At 31.5% G+C, this 13,736-nt stretch overlaps 1 long non-coding RNA gene across 1 annotated transcript in view; it reads left to right on the top strand.

Annotated features, from left to right (window-relative positions):
• LOC147812562 (uncharacterized) overlaps positions 1–13,213 on the top strand; it is a 39,228-nt gene extending 26,015 nt beyond the window's left edge. Inside the window, exon 2 of the long non-coding RNA XR_015433286.1 lies at positions 12,435–13,213. This is a non-coding gene — a long non-coding RNA (uncharacterized LOC147812562). The remainder of the gene's footprint in view (positions 1–12,434) is intronic.
• The last annotated feature ends 523 nt before the right edge of the window (positions 13,214–13,736 follow it).

Genomic DNA, 13,736 nt, shown 5'->3' with positions numbered 1-13,736 from the left:
TAACACCACGCGAAATGAGGTCAGCAGGCTTGCTTTCGGAAGGCACGTGTCCCCATTTAAATAATCTAGTGATTTCTTGAATCTTGGACACTCTATTCGATACGAAAGTTTTCAACAAACATGGATCAGTTCGTATCCACGCCAAAGTTATGGTTGAATCCGACCACAAGTAGGCACTTTGTATATCCATTTGAAGAGCCTTTAACAGTTTCTGTAGAAGTTTGGACATTAGTTCAGCCGCCAATAATTCTAAACGAGGAATCGTAAACTTTTTTATCGGCGCTATGCGTGACTTGCTGCACAGTAAGTTAATAGTCACTTGATTCAATTCATTCTTACATCGTAAATAAATCGCTGCACCGTATGCATCTTGCGAAGCATCGCAGAAGCCATGGATTTCAAAGGAGGAAACAGTTCCATTCGCTACACAGCGGTCTATTTTAATGTCTTTCACACAGAGAAGAGAGGAAGCATATTTCTCCCACTCCTTAACTTTGCAATCTGGCAGTGTCTGGTCCCAGTCTAGTTTTTGTAGCCAGAGCTTTTGCATAAAAATTTTGGCCTTCACTATCACCGGCCCCAAGAGGCCTAATGGATCAAACAGTCTTGAAATGCACGATAAAACAGTTCTTTTAGTACAGTTCGTCAGATTAGTGCTATCTGAAATTGAAAATTCAAACAAGTCTACATTTGGGTTCCATATCACACCGAGAGTCTTAACGTTGTTTTTAACATCGAAATGGTACTCCTGGTCTTCATACGGTAAGTTTTCTAACAAGGACTGTTCATTAGATGACCATTTGTGTAAATCCATGCCACCCCGATGAAGAAGGTTTATTAACTGATTTTTTAACTCTAAGGCAGAAGAAATATCATTAACCCCCGAGACTACATCGTCCATGTAACAATCATTTTGAACGACACGAGCTGCAATGGGAAAATCCTTCCCTTCATCAATCGAAATTTGTCTTAAGTCACGCGTTGCCAAAAATGGAGCAGAGGTAGTACCATAGGTAACAGTACAGAGCTTGTAAATTTTAGCTTCATCATCTTTATTCAATTTCCACAATATTCTTTGTAAGTCTCGTTGATTTTCATCAATTAAGACAGTGCGAAACATACCTCTAATATCAGCCGTAAAGGCTACAGGATGTTTCCTAAATCTACACATAATTGAAAATAAATCATCCTGAAGCACGCCCCCCTTCATTTGTATAGAGTTAAGTGATTCACCACTCGATGTTTGCGCACTAGCATCAAAAACGACACGCAATTTTGTGGTAGTTTTGTCAGGGCGATGTACGCCAAGATGGGGAATATAGTAACTAGCGTTTACATTAATATCGGTGTCAACTAGTTGCATGTGTCCTGAATTTTGATATTCAAGCATAAAGTCTTTATATAAGTTACAAAGTTCAGGATTAGAGTCTAACTTTCAATATATATTATTCAATCTCTTTAAAGCTAGTTTCTTTGAATCACCTAAACATTGGGGATCCTTTTTGAGTGGCATTTGAACCACATATCTACCACATTCGTTGCGATAATGAGTTTTTAAAAAATGATTTTCACAATATTCCTCCTCACCAGTAAGCATATCTGACGATACACTTTCGATTTCCCAAAATCTCTGGAGAGAATCTTCAATATTTTCAGAGTTATGTGTTAAACCGCAAAAGGAATTTAAAATGTTCTCATGAACCTTACCCGTTGCTATCAAACCAAAAGCAGAATTTTGGAATAACAAATTAGGAGAAACTCTGGTTTTTCCTTCCTTTAAAATATCATAAAAGAGCTCAGCTCCTATAATCATATTTATTTTACTCGGTATCTCAAAATTTGGATCAGCTAATAACGCACGATCAGGAATTAAATGCTCACTAATTTTAATGGGAGTCGATGGAATCAAGCCCGTAATTCTCGGAACTATTAACAATTCAACTTGCGAAGAAAAAGATAAATCCTTATTACAAATCAAAGAAGTCGCCTTCCACTTAACATTCATTTTATTCTCTCCCAATCCACTAACAGAAATGTTTATTTTTTCTCGCTTCAGCCCCAAATCAAAACAAGTATCAGAATTTAAATAATTCGACTGACTGCCATTGTCCAACAATGCTCTTATTAAAACATATTTATTATTAAGCGGACTCCAGATGTTAATTAAGGCAGTAGATAGAAGAACTAATTTATTACTATTTAGACTACGAGTTGAGAATGCGTGGGAAACGCTACTCTCTTTCGCTTTCTCTGAGTCAGCAATTTCACCGGCTTCAGAAATATTACTCAATACATTTGGCGCCAGGGAGGGGGATTGTTTTGGCATATCTGAATTTGATTTAATAGTTTCAAGCGGGCGAGAATTATCTCTATGAAGTAAATCGTGATGTTTACAGTTACAAATTTACAACAAACTTTCGAAAAACAATTAGAAAGTTTATGATTATTACCAAAACAATTAATGCAAAGCCTTAATTTTTTAACTTCTTCAAACCTTTTTAAAGGGGAAAGATCTAAAAATAATTGACAATTATGCAGTTCATGCGGTTTTTTACACAACAAACATTTCAAACTACATTTTAGAATAAAAGATTTACTTTTATTTACGGGATGAAGTTTCGATTTATTTGGCTGCACACCTTGTAAATTCTCTAATAACTGAGCTCTTTTATGAAGAAAGTCCAAAAACTTATCCCATTCGGGTAAATCAGAAGTTGTTAGAGACATTTCGAATTCCTTACGTGTATTTTTATCTACTTTTGTAGAATAATATTCATTAGCAATTGATAACATAAATCGTTACTTTCTAATTTCAAAAGTTTTAAACCTCTTAAATTACGGTTTAACACATCAATAAGATTTCTTATGTCTTTAAAAGAATCATACGATAACTTTCCTAAGTTTAAAATATTAGAAATATAACTATTTACCACAATACGCTTATTCTCATATCTATCAATTAAAACTTTCATTAAAGATTCAAATGAATCTTCACTAGTTTCTATATATTTAGCATCGCCCTTAAGCGATGATCTCAAATAAATCAACTTTTGTAAATCAGACAATGAAGAATTATTAGATATTAAACTATCGAATTGTTGTTTAAAGCTTGACCAATGCTCAACTTGTCCATTAAATGTAGGCAAATTAATATCTGGTAACTTTAAATTCATTTTAGTTACAATAGAATCATTGCCTCTCACTTCACTATGTTGAAACTTAAATATAAAGGTTTGCAAGCTTACCTTTATGTGTTCTATAGACTCTTCTAAATTGTCCATTTCAGTTTCAAAATTGGGCAAATCTTTTTCATCGAGGGTGGCATAGTAATTCAATTTTAATTTCTCTAGTTTATCACAAGTATCCAAAACGTTTTCTAATTTGCATTGAAGCAATAATAGTCCAGCTGTTTCAGCTTTCTCACGAACAAATGTCTCTAATTTGGTTATTCGACCTTTCAAATAACCCTTTCTGCGACTAAGCACAGTCTTTTCTGATTTTTTGTCTTCTTCACTACTACTGCTCATCATGAAGAAAGCGAAATTAAACTACGCATTCCACAACAAGCCGAAAGTTCGAAAGTACGATTTCTCCGGTTCCACTAGGATCACTTTATTATGTACACGATTGTACACAGTGCGCTGGTTCATTAAATAGTATAATTTCAACAAACAATATTTTATTTTAACAATTGTAAATAACCAAATTCATTGCACTATTACAATGGAAGCCACGACTGGCTCAAACAAGAGTTCAAGAGAAACTGAGCAGTTCACAACAATTGCTACAGATGGCGCTTCGCTGAAGACCGAACAACCGCCATGGGTGAAAAATGTGGTATTATTGATAACTAAATGGTACCAGCAATTATTCAAAATAATGCAAAGAAAATACACTTTTTACATTTACTTTTAATTATTAAAATGGTAACAAAATATTAAAGAAAAAAACTATTTTTAAAAAAACTGAAACCTATTCAATTAAAATAAGTTTTCAGTAAAATTAAGCAATAATTATTTGTGTAAATAACTTTAAAAAATAAAGTTGTAAATTTAAATGTTTTTCAACGCAACTTTGAAATACTTTTTACTTTATATTTAAATATTTTTTGAAAAATCACTTGGTAATTAAAATATATCTTTCGTTTCATTTAAGCGTTGTTACCATAAGCTAATTACAGCAACTGTTTGAAGATGAGAAAGTAAGTCATAATCAGCAAATACAGACTTCTATAAGATATTGATTCAAAACAAAATTCATTCAAAAGTAAATTGACCTTTCATTTTTTAAAAAAAAGAAAAAAATGTAGAAAAACATTGAAAATATTTGCCATTTAAATTATAAATGAAGAAATTCACGTAAAAATGATAAAAAAAATAAGATATTAGTAAAATTACGTTATATTATATTAGCTACGTAATTTTACTTCGACGTTGTTTTAAAAGAAAAAGATATTCTGCCAACTTACAGGGATGAGAGTAGTCAGAAAGTAAAAAAGATAAAATCCAATATATATATATATATATATATATATATATATATATATATATATATATATATATATATATATATATATATATATATATATATATATATATATATATATATGTATATATATATATATATATATATATATATATATATATATATATATATATATATATATATATATATATATATATATATATATATATATATATATATATATATAAATCGCACTTTTTTTGTCAAATTTTTGTTTAAACTTGTAATCCATGTGATTATAAATCCCGATATGAGGCTTTTAAATCACGTGAATATGAAACTCTACATCGAATTTAAAAAATGCGAAAATACAAATCATGATGCGTAATTTTTAGATCAAGATGCATAATTTTAAAATCGCGCGATATTACAACCGCAAAAACGAATCACGACATTGGATTTTAAGCTCCCGTAGCTACATAGGGTTTTAAAAGCTCGTAATTACAAATCGCGATATTGGTTTTTTAATCTCGTAAATTAGAATCGCATTGTACAATATTTAAATGGCCTGAATAAGAATCGCAACGTTCAATTTTTAAATCAGGTAAATACGAAAATCGATGTTGCGTGTATTCCTTTCAAACACATTCAGAATTTTTTTACTAATTTATTTTTTTTAATCTTCGAAACTTGAGAAATTTTAATTAATGCTCTATTTAAATTAATGCGCTATTTTAGTTAAGGGTTTTCTGAAATTTATTACTTCTAAGATTCATTGTTTTGCTTTTTTCCGATTAATTTAAATCATTCCTTTTCGCTCTCAACTTGCACCCAACTCAAAGTCATTGACTGGGTTAAGCAATTATTCTATTTAAGAGAAAGACTCTCTGTACACTAGTGTGTTAGGTTTTTGAAACTTTTTCTTATCAAAGTTAATAGTGCATTAACAGGGGATCACAAAACAAATCACTATATCCCTTTTTTACATTCTAAATGATGTGAGTAAGTCAAAGAGGGGTAAAAACCCCTTAGTTTACTTCAATGTATAAAACTGGCAGCAAGATTTGATTAAATTTTCAACTTTACCCCAAACACCTACTAATGAATAAGAAATCCCTATTGAAGTGATCACCTATTGTATCTTTATCTTAACTGAAAAAGGGAAATTCCATTTTAGCTGGTGAAACATTTTTCAAAAATAAACAATATTTTTTTCATTTCAGTACCACTTCTTTATGTAATTAGGCGGGGGCGAAAAACAACAAATAACCGTTTAAACGGGGAAGTTTAACATTAGTTTCTTCTAAAATGATTTGGTTCCATTAAATTTTATTCGTATAAGCGGGTAATTCGATTATGCGATTAAGCGGGAACGACAGTACAAAATAACTAAAAAGAATTATTTATCAAGAAAAAACTGAATTTTCTATTTTTAAACACGTTACATTTTCAATATAATTAGCATTAGTACATTTTCCTTCATAAAGGATTGCAGTTTGGACTTGTAAAAACAAAGCCTACGAAAAAATATAGAATTTGAAATTTCAATTAAATAAGATCTATGAAAAATAATTTCAGCTGAAAAAATCTAAAAAAGAAAAAAAATACTATTTCAAGCACAAAATAAAAGTTTAGTAAAAAGTAAAAAACGGAAAAAGAATTCTAATTTTCAGAATTCAAATGTGATTTATCTTTTTCTATCCCTAGCTCCTACTAATGAATAACATAGCATTCTTAATTGCTCTTTTTTCTTTCTTTTAATTATTTTACTGCACAAAAAAGATTAAGAAAATAATTTTATCTGCTTCATAAAAGTCAATTTTTACCCGAAATAATTTAATTGGAAAGTAATAACACCTTTAATGCAATTTAATTAAACTTAATATTTAAACAATAAGACTGCAAATAATAAATATGTATTCATAAAAAAATTATACTTACATTCAAAACTTAGACTGCGGTAGATAGGATGAGCGGATTTTCTATTTTATTTAATGTAAATTTATAAAATACACTTTGAGTAACTAAGTATCCGTACATGACAGTTAAAGCAGGTGAGTGAAACTGCTTTGAGCCCCATCCTTCTTAACCACATGGATATTGTCTTTATTCTCAGAAAGAGAAAATATAGCTTAGGGCATTTCTAGCTAACAACTTTTAAAAGACCCTCGATTCGACAGAAATATCCGGGGTTTTGTCTGCTGCTTCACAAGATCGAGTCGCAGCACCAGCGGCTTCATCAAACAGAATTGCCTCCGTGAATATTCGGAATTCTCTATTTTCACCATATTTTTATTGAAATAATTAATGAATCCAAAATTACAACATTTAACGCTTTGAACTCGGCAACCATTCTCAAATTGTGTGAAATGATCGAAGTGTTGATTCGATTGAGTGTAACTCAATTTAATGTTTCAGAATTCTTAGGATTCTTAAAAAAAAATATTGAAAGCAAAAAACAATATTTTATTTTCAAAACAGAAACTTTTATAAAGGTGAATTGAGGATCACATATATGTTAACTATTTTTCATAGAGAATATCCAATTTTGTTGTCATGATTAATTGTTCTAAAGATATGAATTAGTCCCTGAACACTTTATTTTAGGTTAAAAAATTTTGAACTCAAGTAATAATCCAATCATTATAGAATTTTAAAAGTTATGAACTGACTGGTAGTTAACAAATTAAATGTTTTTATTTTCTTTTTTGGAGTTAGGAGTCCTTTGAAGTTAGTAAAATTCTTGATAATAGAAAAATAGCGTTTACTAATTGAAAATATAAATTATTTAATAATTTATGTTATTTAAACAGAATTTAACAATTTAAATAAGATATTTTGAATAATAAAGTATCCTATTTACTAGGTACTCTTATTTGTAATTTTTTCCCTATATTTTGAAAGTAAAAAAAAAAAAAATAGGCTGCATCACCAGCACGATTATTTCATATAAAATTTATAATTCTTTAAAAAAAAAATCATGTAAGTTCATCACTTCCTTTAAAAAAATTACTTAACGGGATTCCGAAACGAAATTTAGATAACATTGAAATCCGTTTAAATCTCATCACCGATTAAATGTCCGATAATGAAAGAATTTCGGCAAAGTCGGAATTTTGGCCTGAATTATCGATCATCTTGCTTTGAATTATCATAAATGGTCACTCTTGTTGGAGAAAAAAAAACTAAATTTGAAAACACATTTCACAACAAGATTTGTCGAATCGGGTCTGGGATCCCGAAATGAAAATCAGATAACATTGAAATCCGTTTAAATCTCATCACCCATGAAATATCCGACAATGAAAGAATTTCGGCAAAGTCGGGATTTTGGCTTGTAAAAAAAAAAAAAAAAAATGCCTGGTGGACCTGGCCGTGATAGATCAGGGGATAGAGCGTTCGCGTTTCAATGAGGTGAACCGGGTTCAAATCCCAATTGCTGGTGCATATGAATTCCGTATCCTTCTTGCACCGACCACAGTGCTGACGTAAAATATCCTCAGTGGTAGACGGATCATGGGTTGGAGCAGTAGCACATTATTTTCCTTAATTTAACACTTAAAATTAGTAAAACTCTAATTAAAATGAGCAAATCTCTAAATAATCTACAACTGCAAAATACAACGAAGAAATCCAAGTAATAAATTTAATCATAAGAAGAGGCGTAAAAAATTAAATTTACGCGTGGTTAACAAGCTAATGTTTATTTTAGTTTCCAAATAAGCACGTGAGATAGATTTAACGTTAATTTATTATGTACTTTCAAGTCATGTAAGTTTCATGTTTATCTTATGGCTTAGATGGCTCAGGGCGTGATATTCTGAAGTCTTGGAAGTCTCAAGTATTCGCTCATGGTATTATCAAGTTGGTTTCAGGTTGTGTTCTCAGCTCAAATCAGTCCCAGATTGTGTTAGTCTCAAGTTACGGTAAACTACCAAGTCATGAAAGTTTCAAATGGCGGTAGTCTCAATACGTGGTAGTTTCAAAGCGTAAATCATATATTGACGTCTTAAAACGAATTATCAACATCTGAATGGTTACATTGGTGATGTTCAACTTCAAATAATCGTGTGTAGTCAACTAGTAATGATAAACGGAAAGGCCTATTACAGAGACAGACAAATTCCGATGGGATATTTTGTTCCGTTTTAATGCTTTATGAAAATAATATTAGTTGGTCTTAAAAGTCCCATCGGTACATGAAGAGTTATACAGCGTCGAAAATTTATAAATATTACTATTTAATATATTAATATAATTATATAATTTTAATTATTAACCCCTTAACGCACAGATTTTTTGAAAAAAACCAGTCCAAAAAACATATTTTTTTTTTTTTACTTAAAAAAAGCACACTTTTAATTCTGGATTATATTGGAGTGGGAAAAATTATATCAGCATAAAATACAACGCATCTCGAATTATGTCGAGCGTGCACAGTTTGGCCTGTTTAGCGTTCTCGAATTAACTTAAGCTCACAAGTTAAGAGGTTAATATAATTTTAATGATTTAATATGATGATAACTCCATTAAAATCTTATTACTTGTTTTTAGTTTTTCCGATCAGATTCTTGTCTTTATGATGAGGAACATTCAGGCATTATAGTCTTTATGATGCGGATGGCATATAATTGGCAGGTATTTTGCGTTGCACCATGTTTCTGGTAATAATGTGATTTGTTAATTCTTTTTGACAAATTTGGGGGAAAGCGAAGATTATAAGCAAAGCTAACGTACAACACAGTAATAGCCCGGCAGGGAAAATTTATACTTGAAGTTTCTTGATCATAAATTGTAATTTCTAAGTCAAAAGTTAAGTAAAACTAGTTTTGGTGGTATTTTTGACAAGTTTTCTAACGAAGCAAATTGTGGACCTAATGATTTCTTACGATGAACTAGCGTCTTAAGGCGAAATTCAAATCTCTTAATCATGAGAAAACTAAATTGCTTTTTCTGTAACTGTTTTTTGTTAGGTTAAATAGCATATACTTGGGCTAACAATTTCATACAAAGGGCAAACGCTCGGTTTCAAAATTCAAACTTGTTGTTTCTAGTTATGACATGAGATATAGCATGAATTACATGAGATATGTGCAGATATAAAAATGTAAATAATGCTTTGGTAGAAAAAACATCAATTTTATATTGTTTCGCACATTGTTTAATAATTTATTATTTTTTTAAAACTTACAATTGGTTCTGTAGAAGTTGTAAGCGTCAAAATTGAGAACCTAATTGCTACAGATTGGTGGCTAGGCTCAAACTTTTTCCTACGTCATCGAACAGTTTTTCTTATTGCTCTATATCTTTTTCTGTGGCTTTCCGTATGAAACTTTTAGGCGAACTATTAGCTATAATTCGCTAACGTTTCAACGCCAAATTCAAACTGGGGGTTTCGATGATAAAATTTAACCAAAAGTAATTTTTGGTTTAAACTTCTTATGCTTCTTTTGCTAAGTGAAATAGGGAAAAATTGTAATGCTTTGTTACCAGCCACTGGTATTTTTATAGAGACCACTTTTTCAAAAATTTAAAACGATTAAAATAGTTATTCATATTATTTATGTAAAGCCTTTCGCAAAATATCATATATACTACACTGGTGGACAAAATTAAGAGAAGGAAGACATTTTCCCAAATATCTCAAAAAATACTGAATATAAATAAGTGAAATTTGGTAGGGATATATCTTATTTCATGATAATAAAGTAAGCAAAACAAAAATGAAAGTGCCATTCACTGGTAAGACCTATTGCCAAATAAATCCAATGTAGTCTGAACTTAGGATAAAAGATGACAATAAAAGTGAGGTCTGTACAGTGTGTGTTGCCTCTAGTATGGTGTATGGTCACCCCTGACAGACAGATAGCATGCACAACGAGTATGCATGCTGTTAATAAGGAAGTTAAGGAGGACTTGGAGTAAGACCCTCCCATTCTTCCACCGGAGCAATTTTTAACTCCAGAATGGTTCTGGGGGGAGGTTGACGCATCGCAATAGTTCTCCCAAGAGCATCCCAAGCATGTTCAATAGGATTCAGGTCAGGGGATTTGGCTGGCCAATCCATTCGTTGAATATCCTCGCTTTCCAGATACTCATCAACCATGAGAGCCCTATGTGGTCTCGCATTGTCGTCCATAAAAAGGAACTCAGGGCCAACAGCGCCCCTGAAAAGACGCACATAGGGCTCTAGGACCTCCTGCCTGTCCCTCTGGGAATTCACGGAACCATTGTCAAACACATGGAGTGGTGTGCGGGTATCTTGCATGTGCGAAAAAGCCTTCCATCTCTTAATTTTGTCCACTGTATACATGATTAATTTCTAAAATGCAGAAAAATGTTTCTGTACTTTTTAAGTAATTTTATGTAAAATTTAAGTTAAGTATAAGGTTAACTTTTTCATCTTTTGAAATTTAGTGTTTAATCCTTTAAACCATTAATGCTGGATGAAATTTGCATTAGTTTCGAATCTTAAAATTTATCAGATGCTAAGCAAAACTGATATTATTGGGATTAGTATAGTGGAATATTTTATTCAATTATTCTTAATTTTTATCAACCATAAATTGAAATTTGATGTGAAATTCACTTGATTTCGAAATTTAGTTCCCCTGAAATACTGATCCAGTGTAAAATAAAACTGTTCAGAGTGTAATTTCCCAAAAATAAAAAAATAAATAGAATCCTAACTGTTATTGAAATTAGAAAATAGATCAATGAAAATAAAGCATGTAAGAAAAAGAAAGACGATCAGAAATCTATATTATAATAAAATCTCTATAATACGGAGTACCCTGGAAACTGCAAATAGATAGTATGTTTTTGTTACTAAAAATGCATTTCAAACTTGGTAATTTAAAATAAAAATTATGTTAGCATATGCCTCAATGTTTACAGTTTTGAAATTTGGGATTTGGGGAAATTTGGGAGGTATGTATTATAGTGATGTAGTCTTTTGTGATGAAAAGACGTTTAATTTGGATAGACTATTTCGCTGTCGTTATTTTTAGTACGACTTTTACGGACTGACCCACGATTATTTTCCAAACGTCAATTTGGTGGTGAGTCCGTTATGGTTTGTGCCGTTTTTGCAACAGGCGGTACTACTAAAATTATGTGTATGCAAACTAAAATAAATACAATTATGTATCGGGATATAATTTACTTAATGTTGCTCCTCTTATAACATCTGAAGACTGGACTTTAACAACAGGACAATACGGCAGTCTATACTTTATATTCAACTAAATTATGGATGAAAGCAATTTAGGCTAAATCCCTTGAGTGGCCATCTCGTAATCCAGATCTGAAGTCAGTCGAAAATCTTAAGGGCAAATCAATCGGACAAGTTTTCAGATCGACAACTCAAGAGCAACTCAGGTTTGATTTATGCAATCAAGATGTCTTGAAAAAATATCGATACCAGCATATTACAAACACTATCTGGGTCCACGAGTGCGAGATTGTAAAACAAAGATCGAATACAAAGGATCTCACATTGATTATTGATGTAATAATTGTATCATCCTTATACTTTTTTTTCCAGTTTGCTTAGAGTTGAAATTTTAAAATGACACATAGCAAATGTGTAATGTAACATGTGTAATATATGATGCTATTAATTTAATTTTGATTTTAAATTTTTTTGTCATAATCTATGGCTACATTGTAAAATCAAATGATATAAGTCCTATATTCTTACGTTTTTTCATTTTCATCGGTGACTTTAAACTCAGAATTACTAAGCATGCAATTTGTCTCACGTATTGTCCTGCATCCTCCCTGCATTAACCCATCAAAATATTTCGGTTTTCATTCCCGACCGCTAAAATATTTAATAAATTTTTCAGGTAATTTTTGAACTGGAAACAGAGATAAATAAAAAAAAAATAGTTATATTTATTATAGTAGTTTTTATAACTGTAAAAACATGTTATGAAAAGATATTAAGTATATACTTTTTCTCACAGGGTCTGTAACAAGAGTCAAATCTGTGGAAAAATTTGAACAACAAAAATTCAATAAGAAGTTATGAGAATTTTTTTTTATCTGATGCCAAATTAATGATTTACTTAGGTAATCAGGAAATGACATAACCTCTGATGATTCATGTCCAACCCTGGTCCAGAAATATCTAGATCAAGTCCATCGCCCTAAGTAGGAAGTATGTTCAAATGGCAGAAACAATTTCCATCGTACCTATCGTGTGTGGGAGGGAGGCTGATTGTAAAGACCCAGCTCCCAGTCAAGCATCACTGACTGCGGTCAGTAAGTGCGTGGGTGACCACTTTGATTAGCCTGCGTATGGACGAGGGTGAGCAACATCGGTCCTCTCTTAACTGTTCCACCGCAAAGTGCTCAACTTCGCGCATGTCGTCGGGCTAACAAAGCACGGGAGCCATCCGCTCTGCAGAGGATCAAAATTGTGATGGCATTTCTGCCTCAGTGATGTTTCCTACACCGTCGCCGATAGCCCATTGTGAAGATCTAATAAATAAAGTACCTACCTATCTCAAAACCTGTAATAGCAAAAAGATATGAGCAAAAATTCGAACAGTTGCGTAGATTGCAAAACCTGTTATGAAAATTCAAACCAACCTCCATTCAAACAACCTAGAGTAGACACCGCTGCCAGACTTACCGAAGTCCAGTAATCCAAGGAAGACTCTAGGAAGTGCCAAGAAATGGAGGCTATTTCTAACCATGTAAAAACACATCCTCCGAAATAAAGAACTTCCTTTTACAGTCTTAATACTATGTATATTTGTAATACGACACAAAAAAAATGCTGTATCTATGATTAACATTAATCGTTCAAAATTGAAAAGACTAGGCTCACTGCCAACCCTCCTATTTAGGTTAAACCTTCTAATTACTGAAATTGTTATAAAGTATATTTGATATAACTAATATTTATATAATATTTAATGCAAATACGGCTAAGCCAGTGATGTAATTAAAAGATTGTGTGAGTGTCATTTTTACAACCGAAGCAAAAAAATTTTTATCTGAGGAAGAAATAATTGTTGGAGATACTAGATATAGCAGTGTAAAATTTAAATCAGAAAAAATTTGGTAAGAAGGATAGCTTTTGGCGGAAAAATTTTCTTCGCAAAAAAAATAAGTTGGTAGCTTAAGCTCAGTGTCAGGAAACTTATGTTGAATACTATGGTATAAAATGTCTAGGAAATAAAGTTTAAAGCTAACTGTAGAAAACACAAAATAATCGCTGACTGAATTTTCTTTTAGCAAAAGAATTTAATATTTGCCAT

The sequence above is a fragment of the Parasteatoda tepidariorum genome, chromosome 4 (assembly GCF_982258835.1).
Source record: "Parasteatoda tepidariorum strain Cologne lab strain chromosome 4, Ptep-v5.0, whole genome shotgun sequence".
Lineage (NCBI taxonomy): Eukaryota > Metazoa > Arthropoda > Arachnida > Araneae > Theridiidae > Parasteatoda > Parasteatoda tepidariorum.
This window is presented reverse-complemented; position numbering and strand designations above follow the sequence as displayed.